Genomic DNA, 14,835 nt, shown 5'->3' on the forward strand with positions numbered 1-14,835 from the left:
GCAATGCATTGGAAATAGGATGTAGGCTGTCGTCCGTCGTCTAATCTAATCTAATCCTCGTTTGCATCAAAGAGTCCAATATACAGAATTGTATGTATGTTGATATCCGAATACGGGGTTGATTTCCAAGTCACACAATCGCCCAGGGATGCCAACTTCACGAGGATTCTCGTACTAGTACTAGTCATTCATATGTAGTTCATCTTCGTACAAAATAGCACGAAATTTTAAACCACGATTTTTTTTCTACATATTATCATGAAAGCAGTCTTCCAGACTATTAAGCAGATTCGTTAACATCCGAAAATAAAATAATATTTTATTCAATGCAGTTCATAATAAAGCGTTAAGTGTTATTAAATTTAGATTTCTTTAAATCTTTTTACTTTTCTATCTACACAGCGTAACAATAAGTATTAATTCTACTCACCCCCTCGCTACCTCTCATCAAAATATAATGCTTTAATAGGATGTAGGGTCAAAATAGGTTGCTATATAAAGGGAGGAAGAAGATAGTAATGTGAACTGTTGACCCTATCGCTGTTAGCAATAGGGTCAACAGTTAGCATGTAACAATGAACGCGGTTGCCCTGGGAAGCCTCGTAATAAATTTCTGGTGAATTTGCCACGATGGGCTAACTAACCTGACCTGACCTGATTATGCTCTTGCAGGCATCGCACCCTGCCTGGAGATATCACCGTTACCTCCAGGCAGGGGAACCTTTCCATTATCATCCATTAAACAAAAAGCTACTATATTTTTTAATTTTTCTGATCCAGGCGAAATTTATTAAGGTTGACAACCCTGCATTCTCGTCTCTATAGATGTCAGATTTACGCTGAGATATAGATAGACATACCCCATGGACTATTCTACTATGTGTCGATAAATATTTGTACCGTTAACCGTGCCAAAGATAGGGGATAAATCCCATCTCAAAAATTCCCATGAGACTGGCGAGTAAACGCTTGCACTTGCGTTATACTACTCGAACTACTGAATGTAATTTTATCACTGGCTGAGAAATTTAATATTAGTAAATCATTAAACTTAGTACAAAGCCTTATTTCTTCGGAGGTGTTTTCAAGTTTTTAGGTACCTTCATTTCAAACTCCAGGTTTTAGGATACACAGGTTTCGATTTACCCTTAAGTTTAAAACAGTATGGCCTATATTTGGACCATGATAAGCCAATTATTGAACAGTTGTCTCTCTAAAAATTGATTTTGCAATAAGAACGGCATTCCATGGTACACCCAATTTATTACAAAAATGTAAAAAAGTAACATTAATTCCCCAAGTCATCTTTTTAAAAATTTCGTACAAAATCTGAAAACTATCTGAAAAAAATATGGTAGTGAACTATCTTATGAAATATAATCAACAGTTTATTTTCCACTTAATGGATTATGAATGATAATCATCAGTTTTCGTCCATCAGTATCAGTTACAGAAAATATATTACTCGTGTTTTCAGAAAGAACTGAAGATATTTTTAAGTCTGTTGAGAGTAGATGATCACTAATTTTATATGTGCATGAAGCACATATAAAATTAGTGATCATCTACTAGGGTATACAAATATGTTGGAATTTCTCTAGAAAATATTGTTTTGAATGTTATTGCCATCGACAATTCACTCCATATTTGCTGAAAGAAAATAACATTTCCCAACAGTTCTTTCGTTGCTCGAAGAAAAATATGCGGCAGATATTGTAATTTGTAAAAACATGAACACACTAAGCTCTAATCAAGAAGTTTAAAGGTATAAATATATACTGTTTATGTAGAGTTACTTCAAAAGTGTATATATACCAAGATTTAAGCTAATGCAGTACTTATGAAATGGAATAAATATTTTAATAAAAATAAATTTCAAAACCTTTGTATAAATTAAATTAAGAACTCTTTATTGTTCATCTCAACAGAGTCATGTATGTAAAATCTCATCTCTTATGTAAAAAAACATACAACAATGAGCAAGAGAAAGAGTTAACAACACGACGGACGGTCACGTGACTTAATATAAATAATATAAATAGATCAAAATTTTATAGATCTTTACAATAGGGTCCATTTTCGGACCTTTGCTTGATTCTGTACTATTTATTTTGCAAAGTAATTCTTTGCAAAATAAATAGTACATGTAGTAAAATACATAGTCTTATATTTCTTTATTGGGACTAACTTTAAACGGATTGAACATTTTATAATATAGACAAAGATGTGTCGAGACAGTATGAACTTAGCTAAATAACTTTAAACTAACATCTATTATTGTATTAATAACTGATGTTTCTTGATGAAGGTAATTGACTTTCATGACTATCACGTTTGACATGGTCTTACACTTTACGACTAAATCGGCACCTATACTCTGATATGTGAAGGATGATGTGCTACTCTTCAGCGAAAATATGTTTTTTCTGTTCGTAAGTGAAAAAGAGATTGTAATCACTGTAAGAATGGTTACATTTTATTACCCAGATAAATTTATATTTACGACATACTACGCTACTGAAATAATATAATAAAATTGCTTTACAGGTAATAGTAAACTATGATTGAGTTGCAATTTCCTAGATTGTCTCTGAATGTCTCTATATAAATAGTCTCTAAATGGGTTATTTTGTTAATATTTTTTACGTATAGTTTATATGAATAAATAATTTATAAAATATAAAATTAAAATGTCTCATTAGCATGTATTCAGTGCGGAAAACTGACAACCTCTAAGGAAAACTTTACAATCAAATTTCGACCGTTATAGAATTTATATTCATACTGCGAGACATATTTCGCCTCTGAACAAGGCATCATCAGACAATGAACAATGCTTGAAAACAGCTTGAAAGACTAGTGTTGACTGTTAGGACAGACTACGACTCTTAAACACGTAGAAGACATCTTAAAAAGAATAAAAAATATACATTTCAGGTTAAAATCTAAAAACAATTACCACTTCCGTTAGAAAACAATCTTACTATACATAGTCTTTTCGGTTTAATAATACGCAGGTACAAGAATAATATTACCCCCATTAACTTACGCGTTCTTATATTTATTTTTCACAAACCTATCGTGACGGAATTTACTTTTCTGATAACTACATAATTACTATCGATTATATAATTCACGATTATATTTTGACGAATAACCAATCCGATTTACTTTGCCGCCCAGGTGTGCACGCAACCTAAACTCTTTTGCATGTGAATACGTTGTTATTTTTATCCCTAAGTGGTCGGCGACCAAAAGGAACGACGCACTTGAAAAGGCCAATGTTTCTCTTTATCAAACTCAGTTCTCATAAACGTTGAATACATTATATAAGATTCTTTAGTGAATATACAAGCTTAAACCCATGCTCTAGTTGCATTTTTACGATACAAGTAAATCAAAACAAAACATTGTCTATAATATTTTTTTTTTAAGCAAATTCTTCTCTTGTGTAATTGAAAAGGAAAATGAGTTTTGAGTTAACTTAAGGTGCTAAGACTTATTATATTACAGCACAGCTGTAATACGCAGTATTACAGCTGCGACCTGTATAGATCGACTGTGCTCGGCTTTTTTAAAAGTTAGCTACCTATACTCATCAGGGACAAGAATTGAATATTCTGTTTATGCATGAGTGGACTACAACCATAAGATGTGGTACTATTACTAATGGTAAGTGGTAACCATCATCTATATACATGAACAGCACCACTGACTTCACGTCATCACAATAAAATTTGTTCTATTCACATAACTCCCGTGGTTCCCATGGATTATGCTCTAATTCCGGAGAACTAAGATATTATGCCTCCGTACCCTATAATATTACTGGCATATGTGTCTGACTGTGTATTATTGTTAACATGAACAACACTTTTTTAAAAGAATATGAGCTGAGTTTCTTTTCAGTTATTTCATCTCGAAATCATTCGGAATTGACGGTAGATTTGACATACCATAAGAGTATGTAATAGACCTACATGGTTAAAAATATTTTTAAATTTGAATTAGATTTTTAATATCTCACCCTTTAACCGAAACACCGATTGCAAACTGCTTGGGTTTCGAAATAAGTGAGACAGAGGCATTTTACTATATCTTATGAACATTAACGATATCAAGTTATCACATTATACTAGATTTTGGAAACATTCCAACAACGAGTTTAAACGTAATTCCGTATAAGTCTTGTTAAATTGAAACATACCTACATTTATTACGACCCGGCCAAATTTTATTGGCCGTAAACTTTCAGAAATTACGGCTTCATCGATCGGTACCTGAAATACTACTGAAGAGATAATGTTTCCTCAAATCGACTACCAATGCCAACGGCCACCGAACAATGATTATCATATCTTTCAAGGTCATAAGGGGAATCGAATGGCTTTTCAAAGACTTTATAAGATTTCTATCGAAGGTTTTTAAATTAACATAGTAAAGGAAATGATAATTTGATTAGATCGAAATAAAAATATTAACGATTTATACAGGTACGTTATTATTTTTATTTACATATATTACATAGTAACATATATTAGAATCTTAATTCTATATATGTAGCGTAAAGACTTATGTACAAAAATATATTAAAGATTATTTTTAAAATTGTGTATTAAAAGTATGTGAAAGTAAAAAGAAAGAAAAAGAAAGTTCAAATTTCACTTTGTATAAGTTAAACCGACTTAAAATATAGTATGGTTTTTATGCCGATAATGACTTTTAATATTTCTTATTTCTAATGTTAATAATAAATACAGGAATATCAATAAGTAATAGTCGAACTTACTTTCTACAAGTAAATCACAGGTATACTTTTAATGAAAAGAAATCAGAGGCTACATCTTACAGTATCTAAAATTGAATATGGATTCAACCAACGGTAGTGGATCTTCTGTTAATTCTTTAAAATTGAAATTTGATTCTCATTTTATTTTTTTATGCTTTTTATTCTATAATTTTCCAGTAAGTAGTTATTAGGTATTTAAGTTTACAGGAGTGCAATTATGGACCCTGTTGTACACAGCAAGCAGAAGAGAAGAGAGGAGGACGAGTTCTTTGTTCTATGTTAAGCGGCTTTTCACATGAGAACAAAACGTTTGCAATTAATCTACACAAACAATTGCTTGCAAATATGCCGTGCAAATACATCGAGTTACACGGTTTCATACCAACGTTCTTATAAGTCATTTTTTTCAGTGACTAAAGCGCGACACGTATAGTTAGTGATAGCATTGTTATAGTTCGTTATCAACACAATCATTTGTCACATGATTTAGCTGAAGCCAAAGGACCTCCAACACTGCTTTCGCTCTCAATTTATTGCCAGTTAATAATTCTTCCACCGTTCACTAATAAAAAGTTACTGGCGGAAGTTTCGGAAAATCTGCTAAGCAACTTTAACCGGCTGTGTAACCGGAGAAAATGAAATAAAGTTTGTTAACTTGAAACACGAATTCTCACTGTTTAAGATAAAAGTTTTCTCGTTTTGTATTAGGTGTATTTTTTATTGGAATTCTTTAATAGAGCACTTATTTTGAACGCCACTTGAAGCCTTCAACAGAGATCACAATAAAAGAGTTCATTCTTTAAAGCTTTTATATCCAAAACTACTATTACGATACTTTGAAGTGACTTTGATTCGATCATAAAGATTAAATAAAATAAAAAACACACTGCTTGCACTCCTTGTTATCCCAGATCTCCCAGAGTCGGAGGTATTATCAATATGAAATAACTTTTATCTCATTTAATTTAATTCTCCTAGATTAAAAAAAAATGAATAGGTGTCCAAGTAAAATAACTTGATATTTATAAAAAGACGTACTGTTATACGAACTATTTATTAATTGTCTCCAGTATTCTTTATTTAAATTATAAATTTAATTTACTTATTTTCAAAGATTTGCATTTAGTTATTTAATATAACACTGATAACCTAGCTGAAACATCGAGAGAGGTTTGATCAAAATCAAAATTGATATAAAATTAATCGTGTTAATACCCGATATTAATAAACCTAATTCAATACAATATAAAAATATATATTATTATATTCCTAGTGCATAATTATATCAATGCATGAATAGCTAACTGCTCACTAATTGCAGTTAATTCCACTACGTCAAATATTATGTAACTAGTTTAATTACTGATAAAGATGATAAAGATACTATACTAATTATATAATTTATGGATTTAATATATTTTGTGTGCCATTCACACTCAAAATATATTAAATCCTTCTTACAATCTCGTATTCAAGTACATAAACCACACAAAAAAATACGTTGTACGTGTGTAGCCAATTCGAAATGTATTTTTTATTCTATATTTGTATTAGTTCTTTATATTGTACGATTTTGTTAACCTTCAACTTCTTGACAATCGTTCTGACATGAAATCTCCGTATTACTAGTCACTATCTTGTATTTTATTTTTATCTATATACATATAAAAATAAAACTACAACAACAGAACTCCATATCCATGTACACACATATATAAAAAGTAATCTAATTGATCAATCGAGACGTTTATTAGTTTGAAAGCTCAAATAATGATGGTAGAAACAGATTTACTATTTAGGTCAACAGTAAATATTTGTCCTCGCTCTCTCGGATTGTTAATATAGCTCTAGATGTTTCCTTTTTACGTTTTATTTTCTTATTAACTTCGCGCGCAATAAAACTCCACAGTGCCTGCACTTACACTAAGTTACAAACTATTACAGATAGAAAAAACAATTCGATTTGAAATCCTCTCCTGTGTTATCTAATAGTGTATAACATTTTATTACTCTTGACGGTATATTCTGGAAAATCAATCAATATTATTTTTCTCAAAGACAATTAAATACATTTAGTTTGATTTGAAATCGAAAGACATTAAATTCACCAAAATTACCAAGCCTTGACTTTACCAGGATACTAATAACTTTTTGAATTTTATATCTACATATTAATGTACCATATACCCTACCTGATTACTCGGAACTCCGTCTACTTTTTTTGATATTAAAAAATATCTAATAATAATTTTTTAACTAGCTACGTCCGTTATCGTGATACAAATATACCGTCAAATTCAATTAGGATCCATTCAGCTGTTTCGTCCTGAAAACGCAACTGGCATATAGAATAGACATACATAATTTCCCTTTTTTAATATTATTATTAAAGTCACCCTGGAATAATGTACCTTGCAAACAATAAACGAATTTCGCAAATCGGTGTACTTGTTCCGGAGTTTATTTTCCTTATATAATATCCTATAACAAAATCCGCTCCCTCTCTCTATATACATATATATATATATATATATATATATATATATATATATATCTGACAATGATAAGGTTATAAATTATAATGTTTGCTAATATATAGATTTCTAATATAAATCTCACACGGGTCAACCTTATTTCTTATATCGTAACGTATAGTTTGTTTTAGACATTCCCATATCATTTGCGTGAGATGAAAAAAATTGTTAAATTACAGTATATAATGAGATTTTACTAAGTTTAAAATGTAATGACATTTTACAAGACATTAGTTTTGTAAGTGTAAAAGTACTTCATACAAATGAGTAGCCTTGTTGGAGGTTGTAGTGTGTATTATTATATATATATAAAATAAATAGTCGAATGATGTGGTTAGAATTACTTTAGTCACAAAACCATGGACATAACCTGATGCGGTCTGTTTACATTAAAGTTCTTTGTGGTTACCGTTGTATTTTACACTTTACAAAATTTACAGAAATTTCGTAAGTAAACTAATAAAGTCCTTTCATTTCAATTTGTGGCTATGAGCTCAAAGATAAGTCATGCTCTGTGGTCCCGCATACATTACCGAGCTCATTGTTTTGACAAGGAAGGGAGCTCGTCAAATCGAGGCCTCAAATAAAATTAGGATGAATTAAGGTCGAAGTCTTCGGTAGTATTAAAATAATAAAACCTGGATATTATATCGATCGTGGCCTTATAGGTAAATAACTTATTTGTTTATTCTTTCACAGTATTTATATTGCTTAAGTAGATTTTAAATCTCTTAATAGTATTAAAAAAGTATTGGTTATATAACTTTAATGCAAACTTTTAATGTACGTTGGTAACACTGTCTCGTCTTTAATACAGTATCTATGGTTGTTGCAACCTTCATATTTTCCATATTTGTAAGTAGTTGCGTTTAGTGAATAAAATTACATACAAATTTATTCAAGTACATCTTTTAATGCTCATTATACATATAAATTTCGACAGATTTTGGTAATGATTTCACTATCATTTTGACAATTTTAAAGATAGATTATAAACTGTGTTTTTATAGCTATAATATTCTCGAAATAAGTTAGCATACTTACATACATACAGCCAATAAAGTCCATTTATTGGAAGTTTATAGCAATTTTGATTTCAGTTTAAAATAACATTACATTCAAATTACGTATGGTTATTATTCAATCACAGAGAAGTCGAAATGGCCGTTAGTAGGGTACAAAAGAAAAGAAAGGAACACAAAATTTAAAGTAAGTACTTGTACTATTAATATTTTCTTTATATCAAAATCTCCTTAAACTCAGATTCTTTGTAAGATTATCTCGGTGGAGTAATATTTTCTCACGTTTAAATATATCCTCCTTTGTTCGGGTAGGAAAGTAATTTTTTGCGTATAAAAATAACCGATTTGCCATCGAAAAGGGGAGAGAATGTAGTGAAAATCAACTTAGGGATCGGGGAAGGGTGCGGGATCAGGACTTTTATGGTATACAATAAAGAAGCTGTTTTTATGTTTACTGTAACAGTAATTTTTATATAATGGGTTTTTAAATAAAATATGAAATGGCAGCTTAAGTTGAGTATAGCGGTGGATTGCGGGTATAAATACAGGAAATTTAGAAGATGTAGTGGTTTTAAGATAACAACAACATCTTGTGGAAGTCCAAGAACGCTGATTAGCACTAATAAGCTTGGAAAATCGTGACTTTACATAACGTGCTTTACGATTCATTTTTACAATACTCAAAGTGAATAGGTACTAATCTCGATCGTAACCGAAAAGAAGTAATGATGTTTATTAATTATGTATCAATTTATGACAGACTATCTCTCCAGTAATTGAAATACCGTTAACAAACCAAATCACGTCGCGGCGTAGATTGGCTTTGCCTTTAGTGTTATGTTTACAAAGACGTCAATGAATTGACATACATCTGGATTCACAAAGCTATATTAATATTATACATCCATAAACACTAATGTTATAAATGCGGAAATGTCTGTCTGTATGTTACTATTTCACACCTTAGCGATTTAAAGAATCTTCATGAAAATATTACCACATATTTTATGATGAGGACAAATACATGCTGTCTGTTATCTCAAAAAATAGTCTGGTACGAACAAAATAAGTGATGAATATTGTAGAATTTATAATGAATTTGTTGAGAATGATTTTATAAATGAAGTTGAACTAAGGGCACCACTATAAGAACCGATAAATCTTTATTTATAGGGATTGTCGTAACTTTTAATATTCTAATTTTACGTTTCAAGTTTAGTAGACAATTTAAAACAATCTGCGTTATCGACTCCATCTCCAATAAAGTTTAAGTTGGCACTATAAAGTATACTGGCAATACTGTCTACAGTATCAGTGGTTAGTTACAATGTTTTTAAATGCTTTTTGCGGTTCGCTGCCCAACTGTCTCTAGATTAGAAATTCTTTTAATGGTTATTGTTTGCTATACTTAAAGATACTTTGTTAAATTTATGTTCAGAGCTTTGTAAGCTACAGGTTTACCGGAACCTAAACCCAAAGATCCTGAATTTAAATCTGGACGATAACATAAACTTTATGTATTAATTTACATATCTAACTATTTATCCAATGATGGAAACATAGACATAAAAATAAATTAATACAAGGAACGACAGCCGTGGGACTATTCCTTGCCAAGTTAAAATAAAATATATCCAAGAAATGTAGACGTAGATACCAAATGCTCCATGTGATGACTTGCAGTAATAACAGTGCATAAGAATAATAGTAATGATCTTGAATAATTCACAGCCTGCCATCTAGTCCAAATTTAAGCAGAGCTTGTTTTATAGGTACTAGACAACTGATATAAATACCTAAATACATTTTTATTATAAATACATACATATCTAAATATATATAACTCAAAGGTGACTGACATAGTGATCTACCAACGCACAGCCTAAACCACTGGACGGATCGTGTTGAAATTTGGCATGCAGGTAGATGTTATGACGTAGGAATCCGCTAAGAAAGGATTTTGATAAATTCCACCCCTAAGGGGATAAATTAACGCGAGCGAAGCCACGGGCAAAAGCTAGTACATACATAATATTCATAGAAAATACCCTGACCAATATAAACAACCAATCTTATGAATACAAATGTTTACACCGAGCGAGTAAATGACCGCCCACGACTATCGTAATTAAAGTGGTATTCTAAACCGCTAAACTACCGAGGCCGTCTAAGCAGTTAATATACATATTATTAAAATACTTCAAATTTGTGTTTAAATTATGTCCAAGAGTTTTATAATTGTATACCATGTTACTTTCATAAAATAATACTTTGTAAGAAAAATTCTTAATTATTTTTTATTTAAAGCTTGTTAATTTCAAATCACGTTGGACGTATCGTGTTTGTAAATTAAGTTATAAAACATTTTAAACAGAGTCCAAATTACCTCATCAATAATTAACCACTGGTATGATGGAATTATTCTTGGCAGGTTTTCAAAGATATCCCTTTGAACTCAAAGGGCAGAAAGTCACTAACTTGTGTTGCTATAAATACTTGATATCAAGCCACTTATTCAATATCCAATTTGATATACAAGTGTAACTTCCATAATGCTATTCAATAATCTTAGGTATATGAGTACGTATAGAAGTGAAAGACTTGACTAATTGCCGCATCAACGCCCAGCCTAAGGGTTTACCTTGGACCTAAAGTAGATTTTTTCACAGATGTTATTTTAAGAATAAAAAAGGCACAACGAATAAAAAAGGATTTCTGAAATTTAATACCAATGCTATGACGTAACAGTGAGCAAAATGTAATGCCCTTATATTATAATCTCTAGATACCTGCATGCAAAAAATTGAAATTCTTCTTTTTCTGTCGACTAAGTAGAAAAATAAATCTAAAAAACCCTGGTTCGTCCCCGGGTCCGTACACAAATATTGTTTATGTTACTACCTATACCTAATAATTTTGTGTATTTAAAATTAATATTTAAGATAAATGGTAGACCCTAATGTAGAGTTATATGACATAACCTAACGCACACAATATATAAATTGAATACCAAGACAAGCAGTATATTCATATATCCAATATTGTAGGACAATTCTTTTCATGTATCTTCCGGAGAACTGAAGAAGCTAGCCATCCTTGAATAGAGAGAAAATTATAAAAAATATGACGTCTACAAAGGGCCGAAAGGTCCTATGTCGATAAATAATTTTAAGTCTGAGTTTGAATTCACATAAAATAATATATAACACAGATAAGTACTCTAAATAAATAGTGATAGTAATATTGTTTCATACAACAATGTTCTATTTACAAACAATCAATGTTTGTAAATAACTATTATAAGTCAACTGCTAACAATCAACATTGTATCTACGCCCACGAGATTTAACCAAATAAATGATTAGAATTACAGAAATAGAAAAATATTCAGAAAACAATATATGTATAATGTATCTAATATTTGTATAACAAGTTCTATTATATGAGAAAAGGGGAAAGATATCATGTAGTACATCAAGTCGACCTTCACTCAGTGCATCCCAGAATTTTTCTTTAATTGCATCGTCATATTCATAAAATAAAGGTAATTCCTTATTAGTTACTATGGACTTACTAACATAACTTCATCGTCATCCTATCATCATAGACATACACATTCCCAGACGTAGGCGAGTGCAGTATTTCATACTTAAAAAACATTTATCTTATGAATTATTTCTTATAAAATATCACCTCACTTCATGACTCTGGTACGGCACATCGAGGAACATTGTGTAGTTTTTACTAAGTAAAAATCTCACATATCCCATCGCATCATTGCGAGGATAAGTCTTGGTGAAGATTTTCTATGCGTTAAAAAGAGTCGGCCCCATGTGCTCGCTTCTAGAAGCCACCGTGGTTCATTTCTGATAAATCTATCATGGAAAGATAACCGACCTTTATTCTCGTCTCAGTTTATATATGCAATTCCAAAGCCATTTAGAATTTACAGTTGCCAGTAACACATTTCCACTTCAAATGAAAAATACCAATTTGACTTCCTCGGTGGTTTAACGGTTCAGCATACCGCTTCACTTCCGATGGTCGCTTCGTTTGCTTGAATTGTATTCATCAGTATTGTTTATATTGGTCTGGGTGTTATTAACTATATATTTACAAAAAAAAATGTATCTAAGTATATTTAGTAGATGTCTAATACACATAACACTTTGCTTAGCTTGGGAATAGGTGGCGCTGTGGGATATGTAAAAAATCCCTTTATGACTATGTCCTGAGGAAGCTAGCGTAATATCATATGTCATGAAAATGGGAGTAGTGCATTTCATAGTCTAAACTTAAGTACGTAAACTGCACTCGTATATATAGAAAGTACCTACTTTCAGCAATAGATTATGCCCATTATTTCCAGACATAACTCACGCTGGCTTACTTTCCTAGTTTACCAGGAAGTTGAAACCAAATTCACAAAAGGTATAAATTATACAGAGTAACAGACATGCAAATAAAACTATAGTTTCACATTAAAGTACAGATTATAAAGCAATTCTGTTAAGCCGAAATGCTTGGAAAGTGTTTCCAAGCATTTTCGGCTTGTGTATGAACTTTATGAGTACATATACGAATATATTCCATATGATCAGCAGAATGACATGTCATTTTTCAAAATATATTAAAATGTCATGCTCCATGTAATAGAATTATAACTAAACCTGTTGTTCTCGTCCATATGGATGCATATAAATGCATGTATATAATATTATTAGTATGTAAGTTTATTTATTTATGCTTATAAAATATATGTTTGTTTAAAAGTGTATTATAAATATAGTGTCTAGTGCGCCTCGTACCTTCTCTCATTATTAATATATATGCAACAACTATAAACTGAAAGTTATTTGAGACAGTTTTTCATGTATCTCTTGAGAGCGACTTAGCGCACTGCCTTACTCCTGATTGTAGCTAGTTTAATTCCTTCTACGATACATTCATGAGTATGATAGTTTACATTACATGTATGTTATGTGTATCCATATATTTTCTTTACAGGTATTTGTTCTTGTACCTGTCGGCTCCATCATATCCTAACCCACAATTTACATATATATATGCAAGTTACACATACCTATCTTTCCACAATATAAGTATGTTAAATGGAATCAATGAGATATACACCTATTTTACCGTGGATCGACAAGTATAGTATACTTAAAAATAACACTATAATAATAAGAGATATATAGTTAGATATTTTAATGAATTATTTAGTACCCATAGTACAAGCTCTACTTAGTTTTGGATATACTACGTAACAAGAATGGTAAAAAAGCTTACAACCCGTCTGATGAGAAAGGTCATTCATATCTTACAAAAATGAACATTTATAATGGTCATACGTCGCCATGTGAGCCCCGTGATATCACATGCGTAGCCTTTTCATGGAGAATAAGAAATCGCCTTTGCTCATGTATCACTTACTACTACTGAACCCAGCTGAATCTTTAAAAAGATACAAGGCAAACTTATTGACGATATAAATAAGCAAGACTAATGTACCCACGTAGACGACTTTCTACAAAGTCTACCTTATTATCGGTTATACCCACCTATTCCATTAGACCAACTATTTTATGATTTTGAACCAAAATACCTAGACAAAACAGTTCGTATTTGATTATAGCTTTACGGAATGCTCATTAGCTAAAACGTTTTAAAATGGATCCCATAACGATTCATTTAGATCTTGAGGATGGCCTGTAAAACAGTTAATTGCTCAGCTTAATCTGCCATCAACTCTAAACGATTTCATTAAAGACTGATTACGAATACAGATGAAATCAATTAATAATTTCTCCATTGGTATATTATTTTTATTAAGATTTCATTATCTTATATGATTTTACTATTTATACTAGCGACTAATTTCACTACATTATTCTATAAATTATTATTTATTCAACGGACCTACAAAATATAGTGTAAAATATAATATAAAAGAAATTATTTAATTACTTAATACAGAGTCAATAGAATCATTAGAATTAAATTATTAGTCATAGTTCTTGTTAATACCTCAAAACGCTTTCTGTTAATACCTTAAGGTTATCTAGGAGAGCATGCAATACGGCATTAAGCTCGCCTTTTGTAGGAGGGTTATTGTTCAATAAAGAATATATATATAAATAAATACCTATGGTTGTAATAGCGGCAAACTGGAAACGTTTATTCCGCAATTCAATTTTTCTTGGACAATAATGAAATTTTAAGCTCATTACTAGTAACTGGGGCCGCCAATCGCCAGATACAACTTTTACACTGTAGTAAACTTCCAATGAGTTCATTTTATGAACAAAATTTTATATACCCTTCAATTCATAATATTTTCACTTTACTATTGTTTTTCGAAAATAAATCTCGTACATATAATAACCGATACTTACTCTACGGATATTTCTGTTGTAAATGTGTAATATAGAACATGTAAAACACTTTTATGACTACATCTATGTTTTTTAAAATTGGAAAAAAACTC

Source organism: Achroia grisella, unplaced genomic scaffold, assembly GCF_030625045.1.
Source record: "Achroia grisella isolate CSIRO2021 unplaced genomic scaffold, CSIRO_AGI_Agris_v1 utg474, whole genome shotgun sequence".
In the NCBI taxonomy this organism is placed as follows: domain Eukaryota; kingdom Metazoa; phylum Arthropoda; class Insecta; order Lepidoptera; family Pyralidae; genus Achroia; species Achroia grisella.